This window comes from Battus philenor, unplaced genomic scaffold (assembly GCF_028537555.1).
Source record: "Battus philenor isolate CCGP_79_NKW_IND1 unplaced genomic scaffold, ilBatPhil1.0.hap1 SCAF_13, whole genome shotgun sequence".
NCBI lineage: Eukaryota > Metazoa > Arthropoda > Insecta > Lepidoptera > Papilionidae > Battus > Battus philenor.
The window spans coordinates 9,910,359-9,934,403 of NW_027181675.1; the positions used below are offsets into that span (position 1 = coordinate 9,910,359).

Below are 24,045 nucleotides of genomic sequence, written 5' to 3' on the forward strand. Positions count from 1 at the left end.
TGACCGGTCTAAACTATGTCGCTGTTCGCCTAAAGTGGGTCTACTGACGCCGCGACTGACGGCTCGTAATCGCCACTCGAGAAACTTTTGGCCCTAACCGCTATCAGTTAAATGAGCGATATGCCCCCATACTGCCACTTCAGACGAGCAATTCTTGTCTTGAGATCTTGGTCCTTCTGCGGATCTCTTCTGATTTGATCTGGCAGCGAAACTCCGAGCATAGCCCAGCCCCCTTGCTTTGTGATAAAAAAGATTAGTGATATGTAATCTGGTTTGGATAACATCGCTGAGCAGACTTAAAACAGCATTTATAATATCTAGTTGTTGTCTCTGCTATAGGGTAGAAAGTTGATTGGTAGAAAATACTTAAAAGGCCTTAACTTCGAATTAATAAATATCTATAAATTGTTATTACTATTTTTGATCGAGTAATGGTTGTAGATAAATGGGATAAACAATTAAGAATAACATATGAATACTGTGTTTGAAGAACACCAAAAATCAAATTACTGAATTAATTCTTATTACCACTTCAACTCTCAAAAGGCGATAAATGAGGTGCTACACATAAATATGTATCACGTAACCGGAAAATTGGATAATACCGCATTTTAAAAGGGCTATGCTTATCACTTACCGATAGGTAAACGCATTGTATGTACGTTTATTTCAAACAACAATTATTCGTCATCAAAATAAATTTTATTTGCTTCGATATTAACAATATTTTATTTGACGTCTTCCAAGTAACTTTAATGGATTTACCTTTTTAAAAAAAATATGAGAATGTTATTTCTTAAATTTTATGCTCGTAAACAACTTTAAAGGTCATTCGGCCATAAAAATATTTTCACCTTTTTCCTATTTTACAAGCGTGATTAAACTTATCTTTATTTATTTGTTTTTTTTTACGATGGGTCTAATAAGAATACATAAGGTCACCCAGAGAACAATAAGGAAGGCTAACCACGAAATTTCGGTACGAGATCTAATCAGATATCAGAAGATCCGCCGTAGAACCAAAATTATCGACGTAGCTCAAGGGAGTGCTCGGAAGTGGCAATGTACAGGATAAATTGCTTCACAAGGCTGAAAGATTCTTGAGCCATGCGGTGTGGATATGCCCTCCACTAGGTGGACCAATGTCATAACCAAGGTCGCAGGAAGCCGCTGGCTGTAAGGAACTTAAGACCGGTAATTGTGGCAGTTTTTCGGAGAGATATATGCCTTGCAGTAGGCATCTATTGACTGACATAAATGAATGGATGAAAATTATTTTCTTTTAATAAAATGAAAAAAAAACATATTGTATATGTTATATATTATATATTTTCTTACTTTTCTTTAAACAGATTTAAATTCATAACAAAATATACCTGTAATGAATATTAATCTCAATTATGTTTCACATTGCGCTTAATCGGTAAATAAAAGCAAATAAATAAATATTATAACAACAGAAACTGGTAACAATATTAAATTATTACAAATGAATAATAAATAAATGCATGAATAGATGGAATGGCTATCTTTATGTTAACCTATTTGACATCCAATGTTACAATGGCATGTGTTATCATGACGTAATATTATGTGCGTGTATTCGAAGATTAACAGATTTTATTATGTACAATAAAACTTACACGTGAGCACAGGAAAATAAAACTTCGTTAAAGAATTCATTATCATAAATTGTTATAACAATACTAAATAATTAAAGCTGCAGCATAACACAGAATATAATTTTACCAAAAACAATTACCTAATACCATTAATGATTATTAAAATATGAATGAGTCATGATGAGATATCATTAAATCATTGCATGCTTTATGCAATGATTTAATGATATATAGATCAAAATACATGTATCATTATACATAATAATATTGTAAAATAAAATCAAAAGTGTAAAATAAAAGTAAATGAAAGCGATGATCGACAATGCTGTCGACACTTTTACTCATATTGCAACACCACAGCTTGCAAATGTTTAAATATAACATTGTCAGGAAACCAGATATTACAGAATTTAAAATTAATAACACATTCACTGATCAGCTCTCCTTAAAAGGAGGCTGTGTTCTTGCAACAAAAACGTAAAAAAAATCAGAAACTAACAAAATGAAAATCCTCTGTTAGAAATGTTTTGATAAATGTATATATATCCATTTACTGGTAGCTGCAACTCAAAACCCTTTTCATTCTGCACACTGTTAGGAAGTAAATCGTGCAGCAGCGGTGAAACAAAACCTACTTACTTATTTTGTTTACTTGGTTCATTTATAACAACATTACATAATCAATTCTGTTATGTTGGCACCATAAGTCGAAAGACAGGAGCAAAATCAAATGCTATTATAAATTCACTTTTATGCACAAGTTCATTGTGCCCTTTACCAAGTAACCACGTTAATATTTCACGTTATAATACATTGCGGGCTTACGGTTAATATTCTTGCAATACTGGGATATATCATAATATTTATACAGGAAACATAATTATTTCATACATTCTCACTCTGTGCATTCCATGAGGCATATCTTCATATTCAAAACAATCGTATTCCTTTCACGACTGTCCTTAAATCTCACTAAAAACCAACAACCTTATTATGTCTTGACTTCTATGACGTGTTATAATAAACAAAAAAAAAATTTGGCTGCCAGAGTCAATAATATAAAGTCCTATTTGAATCATAGCGTCGTTTTTCTTGGACCGTACTGTTACTGCTGTCCAAATGGCAGCTGCAGATTTTTTCTTTTTTTTTTACGTTCGTATCTAATCAAGACTTTTTATATTTTCTTTCTCTTATCATAGTTGAAATAGTGACTCTGATTTTAGTAACGTTCGTTATTTCGACTTTTACAAATTCCGCGGGGTTTGAAGTGGCAGGGCGTAACAGGCGCCTAGCCTAAGACCTTTTTAAAAGTACCGCGGGAGCCTCGGCTCGGGTCGCTATATACTACTATTTTATGAGTAATGAGTGACCCTGTCCTGCCAGAACCATGGCCTGGAGATGTTATTAATCGATATCTTGAAATTTAAATTACAAAAACCCATATATTTACAAATCAAAAGTGATCTTTATTATGGCCTACACTATAAATATATTTAGAGAGTTTGTTTATTAGAAGATGTATATTATATGTATATAGGAAAATAATCTAGCTATAATTTTACTTACTTTATTTAAGTGTGAATAAAAATGTTTTTTTACTTGTTCTTAAAGTTACATTTTCTGACGGATTTCCAATCCGTTAATCCCGATTAGTAATTGACTGTAACGGTACGTAATAATTGTAGGTAAATATTCGTTATTAATTATAGACGGTTTGATAATTTTTGGCTGGAAACCAAACAGTTTCGTATGTAATTAGTGCAAGCTTATTTTTCGCAATAAAATAAAATAGCCGCGAAAGTGTTACAATGCAATTATTTTGCAAACGTCTATGAACTATTATTGCCGCATATAACGTCTTGACGCCTTTATGACTAGTTATTTTTGTAGAATAAAGTGTTCGTGGTAGAAACGTATACGTTTATACTGATGGCTTATTATTCAATGTTTTAGTTTTGTTTGCCTATAATGTTATTATAGCTAGTTATACAGCCTCGTAATGTATTCAAAGCATTATAAATGTGTGTTGTTATATGTAAACACGTGTGCATATTAATACCTGACAATTTTTCTATGCATAAAAACTGCATTTTATTGGCATACCAAAAAAATAAATAAGGTTATCCAGGTGTATGTGTGAAATAGAGAATTACTCATTGTAACTGTCAAAATTTTAATCCTTCAATACATTTTTCTGTCTTCATATACATTATATAAAAAATGAATCCTTTGAAATAATCGTTCACGTGTTATATAATTTTATTAATAATATTTAATCGTAATTGTGATTTTTTGACCTTCCACCATTTCTTATGGATTGTCTTGTAAAACTGAAAACTTTAAACCTTACTTGTAATTTGTCAAATATGTGGTATTTCTAAATATTATTAGATTTATATATATTTATACATATATACATACGTATATAGGTATATAAATTTGTATTTATTTATACACATTTGTATATATACATAAAGATCATCACTTGTTAAATTTTGGCTCTTTAGATCATTGTAAACTTTGTTGTTCCATAAATAATAGACAAATGTAAATGAATCGGTTATTTAAAATGTAAATGTAAATGGATATTATAAAATTAAACGCACTCCAAGTAACACTCTACAAACATGATAATCGATTAAACAGCATTAATGAAGATCTGTGTGTGACCGCGATTTATCAATGCCCCTCCTTGCACTTCATTAGTTATTATGATTACTTTGTTTTCCCGTATAGTGATGCTATCAGCTAGAAAGTGAAATAATCTTTAATCGACTAAATAAAACTGCAGCTTAATTGAGATGATTTATCTATAATATCATACGGTTTTAATTCGGTCGGTTCATGCCGGCGCGTTCCGAACATTGACAACAAATTTTTATTTCAAGCCAGTCCGCCGACATGCGTCGGAGAAATAACATGTGTAAATTGTTACAATAACATCATAACGTTTACACTTCGATGTTATTTTATTTTTAAATTCATAATCAAGTTTTTCTTTTACCAATACACAAAGAGCATAAAATAAAAAGTTTTAATTAGAGACATTAGAAAATTTAAGTGCAAATTCTTGCAATTCTTTTCTTCTCGGAAGAGGAAGTTTTGCGTAAAAAGTAAGTATTTTGTATTTTTTGTTTCAATTAAAAATACTTTATCTACAATATTCCCTATTTATATTAATTAATAAACAGGAATACTTTATAAAACATATCTGTAACATTTTGTATTATGCAAAGATCATTCGTGTATCAAGTTTCATAACTTTGGAAACACTTTCTGAATGTAATAACTTAATAAGTACACAGAATTGAGGTCTTTAAAGTGATTTTTTATAACAAACAAAATATATACCAATGTAAAACTGGCTCACAGCGGTATACAGCCAGTACACTCGCAACGTTTTTTATTACAACGATATTAAATAATTGGTTTTTCCAAAGAATAAGTGCAGTTTTAGCTTTAATTCGATATCATGCGCCAATATTTCTATTCTGGTTTACTTTACGATCACAAAAGCAGTAATTAATCTTTACTATTCGTCCTCCTACTTAACTAAAACAGTTTGTTCGACCTACATTCTTAATCATGTAATGAACTATATCTACTTGCTTATACGCTTTTGTAAATTTCTTTCCATTATTTATAAGCAATCGTTAAGTTTTTGGCAATGAATTAATTAATTATTTTCTTACAGTTTTCGAATCACTATAATTTCGGCAAATTTTTGTATGTTTAGATGCATTCCATTTCTCAATCTTAAGTTTAATTTACACATTTCGTTTTATAATTTTATCCACAAATAAATAGACAATCCACTCTTTGGAACAAATTAACAATTATACAAAAAATATTTTTAACATCAACAAACATTTTCAAGTTTAGTTTTAGATATACATTTGTAAAAATGTTTATTTAAAAAAAAACTTACAAATATTATATACTTTTTTTAATATTTCGGTACGATTACTTCGTCTATTCTATAAACCAATGTGTGCGGAAATAAGTTTTTCCATGTGCATATTTTCGAAGTTATTGTATTACGCAAAACTTAAATTTACTTTAGAACCAAAAGAGTAAAATTTTAGCAATAAAACGATTTACGAGACCGTATCAGAAATAGGCGGAACCGTAGAGAAACGAAAGTAGCCCAGTGGATTGACATGTAGATGTCGTAGTGAGTTAGTCACATAGCGCGCAGAACAGGTGGTCGCTGAGGCCTTAAGGTTCTAAAGGGAGACCATGGATCGGCAGTAGATGATCCACATACAAAGTGGACGGAGAGAAAAACTTGTTAAGGTCGTCGTAAAACACTGTTTGGAGGCTGCTTCCAACCGGTACTTTTAAAAATCTAGGGGGGTGGCTCTCGTACAGTATTAAACATCCTACGACTGAAATGATGATGTTGAGGGTTGATTTGGTTTCAACAGATTTTTAAACTTTCGTGATGGATACCGGAATATTTACATGTTTTATTTTTCTTATCGCCGAACAACAACGGAAAGTTATACTTAGTGGAATCGTTATCGGAAATTACGAGGCTATCATCGTTTTTTTGTGTAATACGATCCAAACAAATGTTATTAGATGAGAATAATTAATAATTTTCATGTTATTAATAATTTCATGGACAGTCATGTGTGATAGGACATCAATGGAATTTCTGTTATAATTGCTTAATGGAGCCAATACTCTTGTAAATGTTCATATAGTGAATTTTAAAGTAAGATTTAATAACAATGTCACGAAGCATATTCTCCGTAAATAAAAGACTTACTATATCAAGAAAAAACTCATCATGTTTTATATGAGTGTCTTCGCTGGGTTAAACCGATTTAACAACACTATCATCATCGACATTTCAGCCGTAACTTGTCCACCGCGTGCCAAAAGCCTCTCTCATAGATTATCAATAGGACCAGTAGGAAGCGGCACCCAGCGTCCTTCAACGACTTTAACAATGTCGTGCATCCACCTTGTGGGCTGACATCCTATGCTGCTACTGCGGGAGGTATCCACTCTAAAACCTAAGGCCCCAACAGCCATCTTTTCTGCGCTCTATGTGGCCATCCCGCCTTCAACTTGCCAATTCGCTGAGCAATGTATTTTTATTTAACCACACTCCAAATTATATTTTCGCGACAAAATTGTTCTTGGGATCTTTCACTATGAAGGCAACGAAAGAGTTACCCAAGATTCCTGCTGGCTAAAACTACGTTCCTCATTTGATGCATGATTTCAGTGTTCCAGAATAACTTTCATACGGTATATAGTCACAAATATTAATGACTAAGGCAGGGCTCGAGATCCCCACTCATAATAATAAAGTGCGGAATTGCCTCCCACGCCCCGATGAGGTTTTAACATACATGTGGTGTCTCACCCCCGACTCCGCTATCAAGGTTTGATTACTGGTATTAGCGGGTGTATAGTTTATCCTTCACTGACGTCCTGGCTAGTTATTACTCCAGCTTTTTCTTGGTAAAATTAAAAAGATACTTGTTGGTAAATTCGTGTTTTTTCTATACAAGAAAGTGACCCGATGAGAGGCTTGTTCTGACATATCGCTAGATTAAATTGTATATACCCATAATTGAAAAAGGTTACATTGAATTTTGTTACACAATTGTAGAATATTAGAACAATTTACGCGCACTTACACATTTTTATTACCACAGTTATTTCAGTGAACCGCCCTCAAAACTATAACACTTGCACAAGTTGTCGTAAATGTAAACGCAATGATGGCATTTTTCTAGAAAACCTATGGAATTTATGAAAAATAAATAAAATAATTCAGATATAACTATAATGTAAGGGCCATAAAAAAATTAAGAGCGTAAGCATGGATATCCTTAGGCTACGTTGATTTGCATCGTGCAAAAAAGAATTTATTCTAGACACGAAAACTAACACAGAATTGAATAGATCTAAGTGATCATTTAGTATAACATTTATCATGTTTAGTCCTTAGGAAGTCATACATGTTTATGTCGGGATCTAGATTTTTAAACCATCGTCTTACGGTATTACAATAAATTCATGTGTCATGTCCCCGAGATATAAGTTATAAGTCTTAGAAGTTAACCAAACAAAACTTGTATAAAAAGATCTTATTAGTATGAATTATTTTTAAAAGATGTTTTACAGATATTGTTATAGTGAAAAACTCGTCTGAATTTATTATATGCCCTTTTCAGATCAGGACGCGTTAGGAATCCTCGTAGCCTTAAATTGAAGGATGCAATTATTCAAATGTTCAAATATATAATTAATTTTTCAAATTAATTCTTCACGTGATGTACTCATTTGTTCACTGTGAAAGATCATTCGTGTAAAGGGATAAAAATATGTAATAAATATTCTTGTTTAAAAGTAATCACTAATTATACTTAAATTTAAAATTACTATTACAAATTAGTTATTATTCATATCGAATTGAATTTAAATCTGCTTGCCATTAATTCATTGTTCCTATAGTATAACTCTGAACATATTGCGTTTATTTTAAATGTTTTAAATTTATATTAAAAAAAAACATTACGTCCGGCAACAGAAGTTAAAAATAACCTTAATAGTAAAGACCGTGACTTATTATCGTAGGTGACGGGTTCTATGTCTGGCAAGGCTATAGTTTAAATCATTTATAACATAGCCGTTTCTTACAAACGATGATTAAATGAATTGCGGGGAAACTAACATGCCAGCAAAATAAAAATACAGAACAAATTTTACATCTACCAGCCAACTGTGCCCGCATGGTAATTCAACCACCAGTCCCTCTAAAAGAGGCTTGTTTCTTAACTACTAGTATAGTTCTAATACAAAAATGTTTTCATAGTAAAATAGACGAAAGTATTTTTTTATACTGATAATCACTCTTTTTTATCTTTTACCTTCATTCGTTACGTTGATTTATTCTAAGTGGTTTAAATCTTTCAGATCACAATATTAACCAGCAAGCTATCATTATCATCATCGTTACAGCCATAAGACATATACAATAGTAAACGTCATATTGCCCATAGCTATCCCCTGTAGATTTCCGATATGACCGGTTGAAAGCTGCCTGCATCCAGCATCTTCCGAAGACCTTAACAAGGTCGTCTGTCCACTTTGTGAGTGCGCACTCGACGTGCACTTGCTAGTCCGTAAGTTCCCCACATTATTCAGAACCTTAAGGTTTCAGCGGACATCTGTAATGCGGGTAATGTAGACCGCCACTGCCACTTCAACTTGCCAATCCGCAAATACAATAAATAAAAAAGAAAGATTCGCATTTTAAAATTACAACACAAATGAAGTAACAAAACACTAGCGATAAAGAAAATTATTACTTGAAAAAGAAACATGACTGATTGATTTATCGAACTATAGAAAACGTAATTATTTTTAGTTATATTATATTTAATGTACATTCTGTCTTCAAGGTATAATGGAGAACAAATAAATTTCTCGTATTACCGCCTAACGATAGTATAATAACAGAAGTTTTAAAATTTTTAAATCCTAATTCTGCAACCCTACACCATTCATTTTAAATGTCTTTGTTTTCATATATTTTCACCTTATATAAGAAATAGACCGTTAAGATGTTATAAAGAAAAAAAGTTTATTCAACAGTACTATTTTATCCTGGAATAAAAATTATCTATCTAGTCCATAGTATTTTTAAATGCTTACGTATAATATCAAATTAATATTTATAAGTTTATTACTGGTTCTAAACACATCCAAAGATATTAAAACCAGAAGCAAACGCGTTTTTGCTGTATTATTTTTTAACATTATCATGATAAATACATTGACATTGAAATATTACGTGCGTATAATTTTGCACACCAGAACAAAAGGATGACAAAAGGTCTAAGACTCCGCTCTAAAATCGCTGATGTAACGAGAAGTACATTATTTGTGTCACCTTTTACGTGTTAAAAACAAAAAACATTTTAACATTTTATTATTGTATGCATAAATTTAAACTTTTGATCGAGACACAATATCGGAACCACTTCTAGAGATAACGTCTCTATGTACCTGTTCGAATTCTGCATAACACTTATAATAATAGTTTAATTGTCCGTATAACCAGTAGTTATCTTAGATTATCTCACGGCCCAACAATAAAAATGCAGAATGTCGACTCGATGAATCATTGTTCTAAAATACTTCGCTATTGCAAGACAAAATATTTTTTTAAATATTATGTTTATGATGGTCCTTATATCAAGGATACACCCATATAGCAATGTAGGTAAGAGCTACGCTAAGAGCTTCGTTGTAAATTAAAAATTAGTAAATCCGCAGAAAAACCAAGGTCCCTGGCGTAGCTCGAAGCTCATGTGAAGTGGCAATGGGTGGGCATTTGGACGAAACTTTCTCGCTAAGGTAGGCTTCCCACTGGATCGACCACACAGCCACGGTCGCTGGATACGAGCTGCGCAAGACCTGACGACGATCTATAGAGGAGATCTATGTCTTGTAGTAGAAGTTTAGGTTATTGGCTGAAATGATGATGACAAACAGTAAGGATAGTTATAATTATCCCAATACCGTCTGACTTCGGTGTCTTCTGTAATTGGAAGCTCAAAAAACATTTTTAATGATTATAAGCACAAACAATATCAGATCGCATAGATATAATAGAAACACCAGTTTTCAAATTTAGTTTCATGATATGCCGACGACTGTAAGATTGGGAAAAGTACTCGTAGTAATGACGACATCGCTTAAAAACGCGGGCTTTAGTGTTGAATAGACTCCGATAATCAAGTGTATTGAGCCGCGCTGCCATAGAGTGGTAATCCATTAAGAAAACAGTAAGACTATATTGAATATGTATTTAGTTTGTTCTAAAAACGAAGTCTTTGTTCTTGTATACATTACACATTTTCACGATTCGATTCGCCAGTAGTTTGCTAACGCTTAAAGAAATAATAATTTTTGTTTTAGTTTTACAGAAATTTACTCGGTTGAATATGTCGATGGTAAATTTTCTTCATTTACATGCATGTACAATTAGGTACATTGTATTACAATTGTTTATTTAGTCACAGTGTCACTGAGGCTCATTTTTTTACTATGTAAGTCTATTGTTTAATAGATAATAAAACATGAATGAAATTGTAACATTTTTCTTATGTTTGTAATGGAATACTGCGATGCCAAGAATTTTGCGTTTATGCTTTATAAAATGATAATAACTGTTCTGTTATACAATATTACAATAGCAAATGTTATACGTAAAACCATATTTCGCACACATTAAATAAATTCTACTGTTATTATGACATTCCACTTTTCTGCTTATTTCCTCAGTTAATAATTCGTTAGTTTAAAATGTTGTCAGCATATACTTGTAAATACATAAATTTTCAACTCTATCATTGTCCTCTCAAATGCGTTATAGATGTTTAAGGTACAATATCACAGCATCAATGTAGCAATACATTATGAATTTATTGGTATAAGTACATTAACAAAATTATAATTCTACTCGAATCGAAACGGAAAGCTTCAATAATATAGATAACATAAATTGAGGTTCGAATACTTCACCGCCGTCGCTGTCGTTGCAACTAAGTTTTGTATTTAGAAATGAAACTATCATTTTTTAATTATTTCAATAATGAAAGATTTTTTTTATTAAACATTATTAATATGCAATTTTTGTTAGCGAGGGAATGAAATTCGTTAGAAGAATGTGTATAGAATTAAATGTTATTGAAACTCCATAGAACCTTATTGTTTTAAGAACATTTTAAATGAGATAAAATCTTGACGATTAAAACTTATCATCTTTCAGCATTTATGATCTGTGTTATAGTTGTTACACTTATAAATATGATTTATAAGTGTTGATGAACTTTATATGATCTATGGACATATGTAATATTTTTTAACTAAAACTAAAAAGTTTTATTGACTAGATTCCATTCCATAACTGATTGGTCTCCCAGTCTATATAAAATCTGTCTAATAATCCGGGTGAGATTGTATTGTCTGTTAAAAATAAACCGGTAAATCTAAGGCGACCATGAGAACATATAAAAGAAATATAGGATCGTATCCTACTTAAATTGTGTAAAAAGTTGGGGATTGAAAAGATGATAATACTAATTGTAGAGCTAGATAGATGTTGTATCTATTTAAATAAAATAATCAATCTGTTTCGCTATCTTTTAACAATGTTTACAGATGTTTAATGTTTACAATTTACTAATGATGAGACGAAATAATTCGATGGCATTGCTGATCTCTGTCTATTCTCTTCTATTACCAGCCACTACTTTCTTTGGTATGACGTGGTATTATTTTACCTACAACTTTTTCTATTAATATAGGTTCATATTATCCTAATATTGGAAAACACCAAACAAAATGTTCAATAGATCCTTTAAAAATGGATTTTATGTCAATACTACTAATATAATTGTGGCTAAAGATATAAATAGGCTATAAATAGTAACATATCGAACATCGGACTCATCAATACAATTCGCTTGCTTCTGGATTACTTAAACACGCCAATATGGTTTCAAAATCGAAGAGATATACTTTAATTAGACAGTGAGACATGGTTTTCCTGCTCTAATAACCCACGTCCCCATAACACTGGTTAAAGTTTTACACCTGATTGCAGGAGATAACACAGAACAAAAAAAAATATTTAGATACTACAGCTTAGTGTTCAGAAAATTATTAATACACAATTAAATACTAATTAAATGCGGAAGTAACGGTGGTACGTAAGCCAATGTCATCATCTCTGAAGGTTTGCATAAAAACAAGTGATTACAGTTGCGTACACTGTGCAGAATATGATATTACAAATTCGTAACGCCTACTTTGTTAACATTACTACTTGCATAACTATAATCATTATATTATAATTCATAACGAGCCCAAACGTAAATTAAGTCCACTTCACATACACAGTTTTAATAATTATATTAAATTATTTACGTCATATTACGCATATAATCCAAACAGTCCAATAATATAAAACACTTTTATTACTTTATAATTCAGTAAAAATCTCCTATCTATTTAGACTAAATATTAAACAAAAATAAAATCGACCAAATGAAATAATAAACTTAAATCAAAATTAAAAAGTTTAGTTTAAGTGTTATATAAAAATAATTTTATTCAATAACAAACTGGCCTTTCTTACTGGCCTTAGATACGAAACAACAAAATTGTGTGTGATTATTTCAAATCTGTCGCACTCATTAATTACTAGATTAAATTACACAAAAATGACAGATACTTGTAACTTATGAAATATTAAGCGAAGTTTGTCAATGCCATTGAATAATGTTACATATATTATATTTATTTATAACGTCATATTGAGTTTCACAATACACAATCATAAAAAAATCTCAAAAGATAGACCGGTGTTAATTTACTGAATTTTATATGTCTGTACTCATTTTAATCATAGAAAATAATATCGTATGTATTCCGTTATGAAAACATTTAAAATTTTTATTATAACCGCAGTGGTTAAAACTGCAGATTACGGTTTCTAATCAAATGTTATATGCAAAAAAAAATGCGCACTTGTAATAACATCATCACAGTTTATAACCGTGAATTGAAGTTGGTTTATGCATTCACTTTTTCACATTGGGACCATGCAGTGAATTTCGGCCCATAAACATAGCAAGAAGCTATTCCGCTAACATAGGGAACGTCGAAAATTCAAATCCGATAATTAAACCAGTATGTAACAACCCGAATTGTGGACTTTGAATGATCCCACGAGCTTTCCTCCGGAAACCGAGGTTTGGGCTATCTTCAACAGTGGCCATCCGTCATAGGAAAATTCTAAAGTGAACAACAACATGGTATGTAATGCCATGTGCAAATAGGATGTTCTGACATAAATAACTTTTCAACGTCTTTAATACCAGAAAATTTTTTTACTATTATTTATTTCGACAACAGTATTGTATAAAATGTTATGCTTCTTAAAAAAAGCAATGTTAAATTAATCTAAATCTTATTCTAAACTTTTAATTTTTATTCATTCACGAGTTGTGTGAAGTAACCTTAAACTTGGATTACAATGTAATGCAGAACGCGTATCATGCTTGTTTTCTCACGACGATTTCCTTTAAAGCGTAGTGTTATATCAAAAATGATTTTTGATTCATTACAATTCACGTACATTTTATTGGCCGTTGTACTTTACAACCTATTTTTTTTAATTTAAAAATTAAAAAGTGAATATAAGCAATAGGGACTCGAATGACTTTAGAAAATTAAATCTTGAAGTTCTATTCTTCGCTTATTATGATAATTTTTTAATCTACTTAACTTGAAACAATTATTATTAATTATAAGACTGTAAGTTTTGCTGTAACTGTAAAATAACATAAAATAAATAACCCTTGAGATATACGCCTATTCCTCATAAGTACAATAATTTTAATACGCTTGTTGTTCTTAAACTATAATTTACCGTAATTTTGATTATTGAAGCAATTATTTAAAAAGCTAACCTGTAAAAAAACGTACTTAGATAGCGTAGATGAATTTAAATAACGTTTACTTAGTAATTATTAAAAATTATAACGCCTTAAAAGGTACCAATTGCTATTAAAAGAACACTTTTGTAGTAATACCTAATGTTTTTTGCAGAATTTCAAAAAGCCTAATGTTTCCAATAGTTGTGACGTCCAAAAGCTAAGTCAAGATTTCATAACGGACGTCGACGCTAATATCTTTATTTTTTAAACTATATTATCATCATTTAAATTGTACATCACTCATTTGTTAACAGTAATTTTAGTAACAGAGCAGAACTAATTCTGCTGTTGACTAAACCTGCAATTAAATACTTAACAGAAACAAAAAAGCTTCTATTTTATTCAAAATAAACTTGAAATAGTGATGGTCACAGCAGGTGAGCAGTGGAAGCCTATAACTGAACTTACGATCGTAAATCGCGGGTTTAATTCCAAGGATACAAGTTTTTCCTAATTTACACTTTGTGCTTAATTAAATACAGGATTGCTCAGCATCCTCTGCGTACTATAATACCACAATGAATACGAATTTGCCTGCCACTCATAGCGATTATGGTATATCCCCCATATTGATATCTTTAGGGGAGGTCTGTACCTTTCAGTGGGTGTCTATGGGCTGAAATGGAGAAAAATCTAGATTGATAGATCTAGATGCGCGCAAAGCAAAACCGGCCGTCATGGTGACCTTTGGGACAGACTTGTCTTGTGGGCGTCTATCGGCTGAAAAGAAGAAGAATGTAATATTTTGCTTACTTTTGATGCTGTCTAGAACGTAAACCTTCGCATTAAATATTACTTATTCAATTTACCGCCGGACCATCATTACATACTTTATAACAATAAGCTATGGAAAAATAAGTAACAAATAAATACTCCATTACACATGCTCTATAAATTTTCCTACCGCGCGCCCATAATTTTTGCGCATAACATATCCGCAATAGCTCAGAGGAATATAAAATAAAGAATGAAATAATGTTCCTAACTACATTTTTTATGACGACAGACACCGTGAGAAGATGTTAATGCGATTTAGTTTAGTATTTCTATCACTCTCTTTAACTATTCACATATAAAATTCATGTGACTATGTGGAGAAAGATTATGGAATATCCAACATGCCTTGGTATAACACAGAAACAGTTGGTTTTAAAAATAATGTAGATTTTAAACAATTAAGCCTTTCAGTAAACATACAAGAATATGCTCTAAAGTTTTAGCTAATTAGAAAGTATTTTAAATAATAAATTAAAAATAACGCAAGCAAACACAGATTGACTACATCGTTCAAAGTGTATATTAAAATTTTATTTAAATTTATCATAATGTGTAACAATTTTATGATTTTTGCACTGGTAATTTAATTTTATCAATTAATCGGCATAGTTCATTGAAATGGCAAGTTGAAGCAGCAATGATCAGGCTATATAGCGCAAGAACAGATGGTTACTGAGGCCTTAAAGTTCTGAAATAAACCCACGGGCCGTCAAGCGCAGCGAACGATGTTTCTCTACAAGGTGAACAGACGACCTTGTTAAGGTCATCGGAGAACAAAAGACGCAGGTCGCTTCCAACTGATCCTATTGCAAACCTAGGAGGAGATCTATGTTCAGCAGTGGAATGATGATGATCAAGCAAGACACAATGTTCTAAAGTATTACTAATTGTTCTCTATGTGAAAACAGAGAAAAACAAATAAAATATCCATATTGTATCTAAAAATATATAATAGTGACATACATATAATAAAATCGAAAGAATTTTTTTAATCTGTACTTAATAATATTAAACACGACGCGCATACGCAGTTAAGCTAGCACCGACATTTTAGTGTACATGTATTATACAAACAGGGTATTAACACAGTGACCCGGTTGCAGGGAGTAAACATAGGCTAAGTAAAATGTACTTTATGCTCACGCACCACTGTTTAAGCTTTTAGCAATTTTATCAAGACATTATCGAGGTTAACAATGCGAGAAGCGTGTCGCAAAAATACAACATAAGTGTGAATGAAATCTCTACAGTTTTCTTATCAATAAACACTTATTCAATATTTTTTTATTTCATTATTTATTATTTATATCAATATCCACATAGGTTTATTAAATGTGACCACTTACTTATGTCATGAGAAGAATGCCAGAATATCCCGAATTGATATAACCTAGAATTAGATTGAGCATACGAGAGATTCACATGCTCTCTTATCTAAAAGAAGACAACAACAAACTTGGACAGTGTATTTTGTGGTTACTTTTACAATATCACTTTTATCACTTATGTTTTATTTACAAGTTTTGTTAAGCGAATTTTTTAAATTTATTTCATGATAATTGAGACATTATATGAGAGTGTTATAATACCATACACAGTTGTATACCTAATATTAAATACAATATCATAATACGCACCTATAACATTTAATTATATAACTTGTTTCTTCCAAAATAGTAAAATATAAACGCGTAATAAAATACTTTAATTTCAAATTTTCATTGTCATTTGGCAAAAAATTTTCTCGACTCTAAATTTTATTAAAAAAATTAGCAAACGATGTTTTTTTGATTTTTTAACTTATTAATAAAAAAAAATACGAGGAAACAACTACGTATGTTACAACAGTGTTCGAATCGTAAAATTAGTTCCGTGTATAGTTAGCCGAATCATCACCAGCATCAGCTCAGTCGAAAGACGCCAACTGCAGCACAAATACGGGAGGTATTTTCAAAGATCGCCTCGATGACTGGCTTCGCGCTGCCCGCATCCAGCGTTTTCTTGCAACCATGACATTTATTACATGTAAATGTACATAAATCATATATTGCAATTTTTCTATCACAATCGTCTGCAATTTTAATCGATTTTTAGCAACTTTCTGATTTAGCATGCTTTTCTTTGTCTATTATGTATTAAAATATAAATTTAAATAATAGATTGAATCGAACGCATAAACATTTAAATCAGAACTATATATAATAGATCAATAAAAAATAATAAGGTAGTTCAAGTTTTCAAATTGCTTGTCAAGATTATATCGAATTTGCCCGAAGCGATACAACCTATATATAGTAAACGGACTCTGTTCATAATATTGTGTGTAATGAAACATAAAACGTATAGCTTTATGTTTCATTGTTCAAATGCAATCAAATACATAAGTAACGGTTATTTTAGGAAGCAGAGCAAGTCCATATACTGTTATATTTTCGTTTCTTCTACGTCTTATTTTTAGCCGATGGACATCCATTGCAAGGCCATCCATTGCCTCCCCCAACGATAGACACGATGACCGGTCCTCCGCTATCCAGAGATATCCCGCGATTTTAACTACAGCGTCGAACACCTAGTGGGAGTTCTTTCTATATATTTTCGTTTGCTAATGATATATATAAATATGAAATATAAAATAAATTTTCTAAAATGATATCTTTTATAAAAGATATGGGTATATAAAGGTATGTTAAAGATAATCCGTGACTTCAGAAATAAAGATTTGCACAATAGACGATATCCCGGAGTGAATAAACTTTAGCTAGCTCTCTCGACGATACGACGATAGTGATTTTTAAACAAAGAAAATGCTTTTAAGTTCTAATACAAATACTTTCTCAATCGTATTATATTACACTGAAGAAGACAGGGCTGCTTTGTGATATAATATTATATTGCAGTAATCCGATACTATCACTTAGGGTACTGTTGGCTTTGTCAGTTACTGACGCAGCGTAAAAAGATATCGTACATAAGATTACAAGCCAGTTCCCACCGTGGCTCACGTTTTATATAAGAGAACACCGTTAAATTATTTAAGGTACTTCGGGTTCTGTATTTAAGCCTACATAATATATATATATATACACATGATTGATATTTTTTTAGTCTTAGATTTTTGGTTCTAGGTTTTAGTCTTAATGTGGGATTCATCATCAGGCATTGAATGATAGTGGCCCCCGCATTTGCATTTCGATGATTAGGAAAATGTATTTACAATTGTGATCCTTATGATAGCGGAACGATAAAATGTAACTTTTTCGTAATATCAAGTAAACAGCCAATCGTAATCCAATAGGAAAATAATTAACTTATTGCATTTATTTTTTGATCTTTTGGCATAATAATAAACAACGATTTCTTACTAAAATAAATTAAAATTTCTTAGTCAAATAAAATTAATATTTCTTACTGCAAGACCTAATCTTGACACGTCTTTTTTGATTTGATCGACTTAAAATATTTGAAAACCACGCGAAAGGAGATTGAATTGAGAAAATCAAAATCTTTATTTTACCGTTTTCCCCTTTTTTATGATTTCTTAAATATCAACATCACCTGTAACAAAAAAGTAGAGAATCAAAAAAACAACGACTTTTTAATAAACGAAAGAAATATTAATTTTTTTATAAATAATTTTTAAGATATGAAATCACAGCTAAGTGCGTAAATATTATTCCATTATTTTTTTGAATTTATGTAGACACGTGTAAGAGCATAATACAAGCACAAGCTTTAATAAAACGCTTTAGGGCATCACCTAGCGCTCATTTCAAACGAGATCTACGATAAAGCTCTCCCGAGTCCTGAAAGCACAATGCGTACATTGAAATGGTGGGACGTACGGGTAATGAGGAATTTTAATGGGCCCCTACTTATAATCATATCTTAGAGATAATCAGCCTATTCCAACTTACGCATGTACTTAAGCAGAAATCAATGTTTAGATATATTATGTTAAGCTTTTATTCGTAAGTAATATAAACTATGATGACTAATAGACATCATTTGATATCATAACCGTTATTCAAAAGACTCAAACCTGTTTGCACTGAATATCATTTCTGATGATCGATTACTAGCCATTGAAAGCATTCCTTTTTCGAAATCGCGTATTTTCTTAATAGATGTTAGCATAGAAATCCAAAACAACTAACGGAATACTTAAGTGATCTGTGCAAATATTCTCTCACTTCCAGAGATGAACATGTACATGTTTTCTTGCAGTAAAGGGTCTTCTATGTTATGCAAAAACCTTTGACTGTGTAAACAATGTAATATCACATCGCGAAACAGAATTTTATTTAATTGATGTTAACATATGTAACCTGTGCTAGTTTATAATAAAATACTAAAGGCAAAAGTATTTATGTTTCCTATTTTACAATCAAAAAATAATTGACACCTAAGATTTTCTATTTCATTTACCTTTCCAAAAAACCTTAACGTTATGTTTATTTAAATCGAAATTAAACAGACTCCAAGGCTTGCTTGGCTTATTTAAACATGCACATATATATTTTTTAAATGCAGAATCAAAATGAAATGTTAACGCAACAGTTTGCAAAATTCTTAAAAATGTGTGCCGGCGTAACTGCGTTGTAAAATCGAGTAATTGGTAATTTATGCTACATATATATTTTTATAACGAAAGTAAACTGTGTTTGATCGGAAGAACATTATTCACCTAATGTTAAGGGTACCATAGTTTCCCACATCACGCTTTTTAAAAATATTGTGGCCATTTTATTAATTAATATGCATAGGATGATTATAACTGTAAAAGCTTGGGACAGATAGTAAACAATAATTTATTTGAATACATGTGTAGTAATTAGATTATTTATTGTGTCTTAAGATGTTGATTTGGAAAGAATATTCCATACATTAATTGACAGGAAATGAGCTAGCTACACATTCACTCAAAGCTAAAATATCAACTCTTAATTAATCAATTTAAAAATACACAGGTTAATCACCTCAAATGTAATAAATTATGTAACTTGGCTTTCTTCGCTATTAATTTTTACAAATTGCGTCATAACGCTGTCATTAACCTTTTACGGATCTATTATCGAAATATTCAACATATCATTCGCTATGTAAATAGAAAAAAAAAGGACGTAAAATTAATATGTTCTTGTTATTAATATGTTTCGTTCTTCACTTTTATTAGGTTTTTTTTTGTAACATAAACAGATTTTTGACCCGGCGATGATTTGTTTCAATCGTACAACAGAATTTTTGATGGCAAAGATTGTTTTATGAATTCGCTCAATAGTCACGATACTCGTTCGGTGCAAGAACCTCTCTCAAGTCCTATGAAATATATCTAAATTTACAGATTAATATACGCGCCGATCTAATAATCTACTCAATTTGATAAAGAAGAAAATATGGAGATGCCTCGTTCGGTCGTAATTATCCCAGGTTATTAATTGATTAGATTAGATAGAAAAAGGACATTTCATGCCAATCGTAAAAAAATACCTCAAAGTCCTAGCCAGCAACCCTCTATTAAGACTATGTTAGACTATGAAAGGTATATATACATAAAAGAAAGCATTTATTTTTACGAAAAAAAATTCCCGAGAGGGAACTCTTGGACAGACAAAAAGAGTAAAACATAAGCTGCAACAAGACGAACCACAATTGCATTCAAATCATTAAACAAATATTTAACTAACTAGTACCTATAGAAGAAGTTGAGAGATTACCAGTCGTCGTTTCAGCTCACAGAAACACAATGCAGGACACAGGCATCCCCTAAAGATATCTTTGGGGATATACCATAATCACCACGTTTGACATGCTGATTGACGATCGCAGTGTTGTGTTGTGGTACGCAGAGGACCTTGCGCCCAGCCTCTATAAACTTGGTTTGGAAGCAGTGCCAATACCATGTAATTAATTCACACAGTGTGAATTATATGTTTATGTATTACGGGAATCGTAACAGCAACCTACGATCCCAGATCCCATTCCTCTACCACTCAGCAACCACTGCTCATTTAGTAAAATTAGTAGGGTTATAAAACATACGCAGTTATAGCATGTACGTTGTACTTTAACAATGGGTCATGGGTCTTAGCATTAAGTTCCTCATGTTATGCTTTGTATATTAGAATAAAAAAGTATTACACGAAATAGTTGAGTTAACAACTAAAATGTATCGAATTTTAATTTAAACAAAATGATGTACCACAGTCGTGTTTTAATGTTTGATTTATAAATGCCACATTTATGCAGGATAACAAGTTACTTGGCGTTGTATATTGGTCGCAAACATCGCTATCAACAAATAGAATATTGTTGATTGCCAAATAAAAATAAAAAATAACATAGCTCTATTTTTTATTATACGTTTAACCATTCGGATGTAAATTTTATTTAAAAAATATTTCTTTTCACAATCAATTTCGTAAAACTGGAGATAAAAATGATAAAAAGGCTGGTTATAATAAAAAAGTATTATGATATATGATTTTAAAATATGCGAGTAGTTGATTTGAATGGTATCTAAGTTGAAACACTATTATCATATTGGCCGAACTAAAATGCCATATTTGGCTTAAATAAGTGTTTCAACCAGGTTTTTGGCCAAATGTTTTTGTATATATTATCATGTTATTGTTTTATTTTATTTGTTTTAAAATACAGTTTATGGTCAAATGTCGAAAACTCCGTTCTAACTGCTTTTGTAAATCATTTTAAATATCCTGTTACCAAGAGTTAACGAATTTTAACAACATAATTTGTACAGTAAACGATTGTTGACCAAGAGAACATTACAAAAACGCTAATGACCTTAGCTATGAAGATCGGATATTGAATTAACAATTCAAATAGCGCGGCACTTATTATGCTAATTAAAGTTAAATGTTTTTACACGTACATTAACATATAAGTTAGAACTTCTCATTTGCTTTAGAATTTTTCGAGCTATAGCTTGCTTTTCTATCAGGACCAGGTTAATAGTTTATGTTTTAGCTTTACGACAGGAATTAATGAGGTTACGTTTCCACATTTTATCTACAACTTAGTATTTTTCCATCAAGTCACGTTATTTAATAAAATAAATATATACCAAAATAAATTATGCTCCAAATATGTTACTAAATACAAAACTCGAGACTGGCTATAAAAATTCTGTTATTTTGGTATTCCATATTTTCATTAGAGCATGGAGGTTCCTATCAAGAAAATACGATATACTACGAGTATAAAAGTAAAAAGAACACTGTTTTATTTACCATAAAACTACGGAGAGACTTAAAAAACCTATTCGTAGCTGTCAAACGTTTGACAAAACAAAAATTGTTTTATGTTATGCTTTACTTTGTAAATGTATTAACATTAATACTAAACTCATGCAGTTAAAGCAATAAAAAATCTATTTTTATAATTAACCGTAGTTTATTATTAGAACATTAATAAATAAAGCAACAACTTTGAAGTTCGTTTTCCATATTTTTATTTTTCTTTAAAACAGTACTATAGTAAAGAAGTCTGACAGGACAGCCTGTATTTAATTAAATTATTTACCAATAACCCATAATTGTACTTTTTAGAATACCATCTTTCTTAAATATTTTAAACTAGCTTTGAGCTAGAATTAGAGGTTCTTGAATGCAAACCATTCGAGATAAAAAAGCTCAAGTGTTACTACGCATTACTGCAGATTAAGTGTCTTTACCTTCATCTATCCTTGAGGTCTTTATTATAAACCTCTTATTTCTTAATATTAAAAGTAATCCATTTTATACAGGGTGATTGGTCATAGCTGTAAAAGCTTTAGATTGGTGTTAGCTCATTTACTAATATATGGCGAGCCATTATTCCAAAAACCATTGATTTATGGTTATGGTGTGCTCTATACATAAATCAATGGTTTCTAGTAATAAAATATAATGTAATGATAATAAAGTTAAGAAAACATTATCAAAATTCCGATTACTTTGTATTAAAATTAATTATTGTTTATTATCTACAACTTACTAAGTAACCTATTCATTAAAATACGAAACTAAAGTTGTGTCTGTACTTAACTTATTTTTTTATACCTTCCCAAAAAACAACACGTATTTTTTATATTTAAGTGTGTAATTAATCTCGAATGAAGATCATTTAGATTTTTTATTCCAATTCATCCTATGTTTTAACACAAAACGTGTACATTTTAATTAAAATTTAAAAAATTTAGATTAATGTATGCATGTAAAGTTGCGCAAAGCTAAAGATTCCGGGAAAAACACGACTAAAGATGGCCGACTTAAAGGGTCGATTATAGCAGTATGCTAGTAATATATTAATAGCTATGTTAGCATAATGCGCCTTTAAACTGAAATTTCTTACAGTAATACCAGATAATCATGCTCCAAATTTGAACAACAGGCTTTATATGGGTAATTATTTACCTGATCCCATTACGTGAAAATAAATATATTTCTTTTAATTATAAAATACAAAATACAAAGCGTTTTTTCTAGATTACTTGAGATGTATGAGTATGGCTATGGTAATGGTAATAATTATATTTATAAAAAACGTAAGTTGTACTAAAATTTCTGATACGTATAATCTCTTCGAAATTGGTAACTAAACTTTTTAACTTCGTTATAGATAGTACCATAATTGACTTTTAAATTTTAAAAAATAAACAAAAGTTACAGCAAATTTATTGTCCAATATCTTACATCGACAAAAAACAAGGTGATACATAAAACAATACACAGAACGTTTTGAGCCACATCCGCATACCAACTTTGTTTAAATGACGTTAACGTACAATATACTTTTGATACGTATAAAATATTACTAGCTGAAAGGTATGTGTATATTTTATTCTTCTTGAATGTTTATTATATTCTAAAATTACATACTTGATTATGCAATAAAATATACTTCAATACAAAATCCTTCATATTTCTGTGATAACTTCCCTGTAACTACAGAATCAAATTTCAAACTAGAACACAGTTTTACTAGCATACTGTTTGACAGCAGATATTGGAACCACTATGGTATTTAACAGACTTAAATAGCCTGTAGCAAGACCAAGCCAGTGAAGAAAAATATCACCAGTGAAGATGGAAATACCACCAATATCTTTG

The 24,045-nt window shown here is 30.8% G+C and overlaps 1 protein-coding gene across 2 annotated transcripts in view; it reads left to right on the forward strand.

Annotated features, from left to right (window-relative positions):
* The first annotated feature begins 4,532 nt into the window (after positions 1–4,532).
* The window catches only part of LOC137933121 (beta-glucuronidase), a 45,672-nt gene continuing 26,159 nt past the window's right edge, over positions 4,533–24,045 (forward strand). For both annotated transcript variants that reach the window (XM_068776904.1, XM_068776903.1), the window contains exon 1: positions 4,533–4,735. The gene's annotated coding sequence lies outside the window, so the exon portion shown is untranslated. The remainder of the gene's footprint in view (positions 4,736–24,045) is intronic.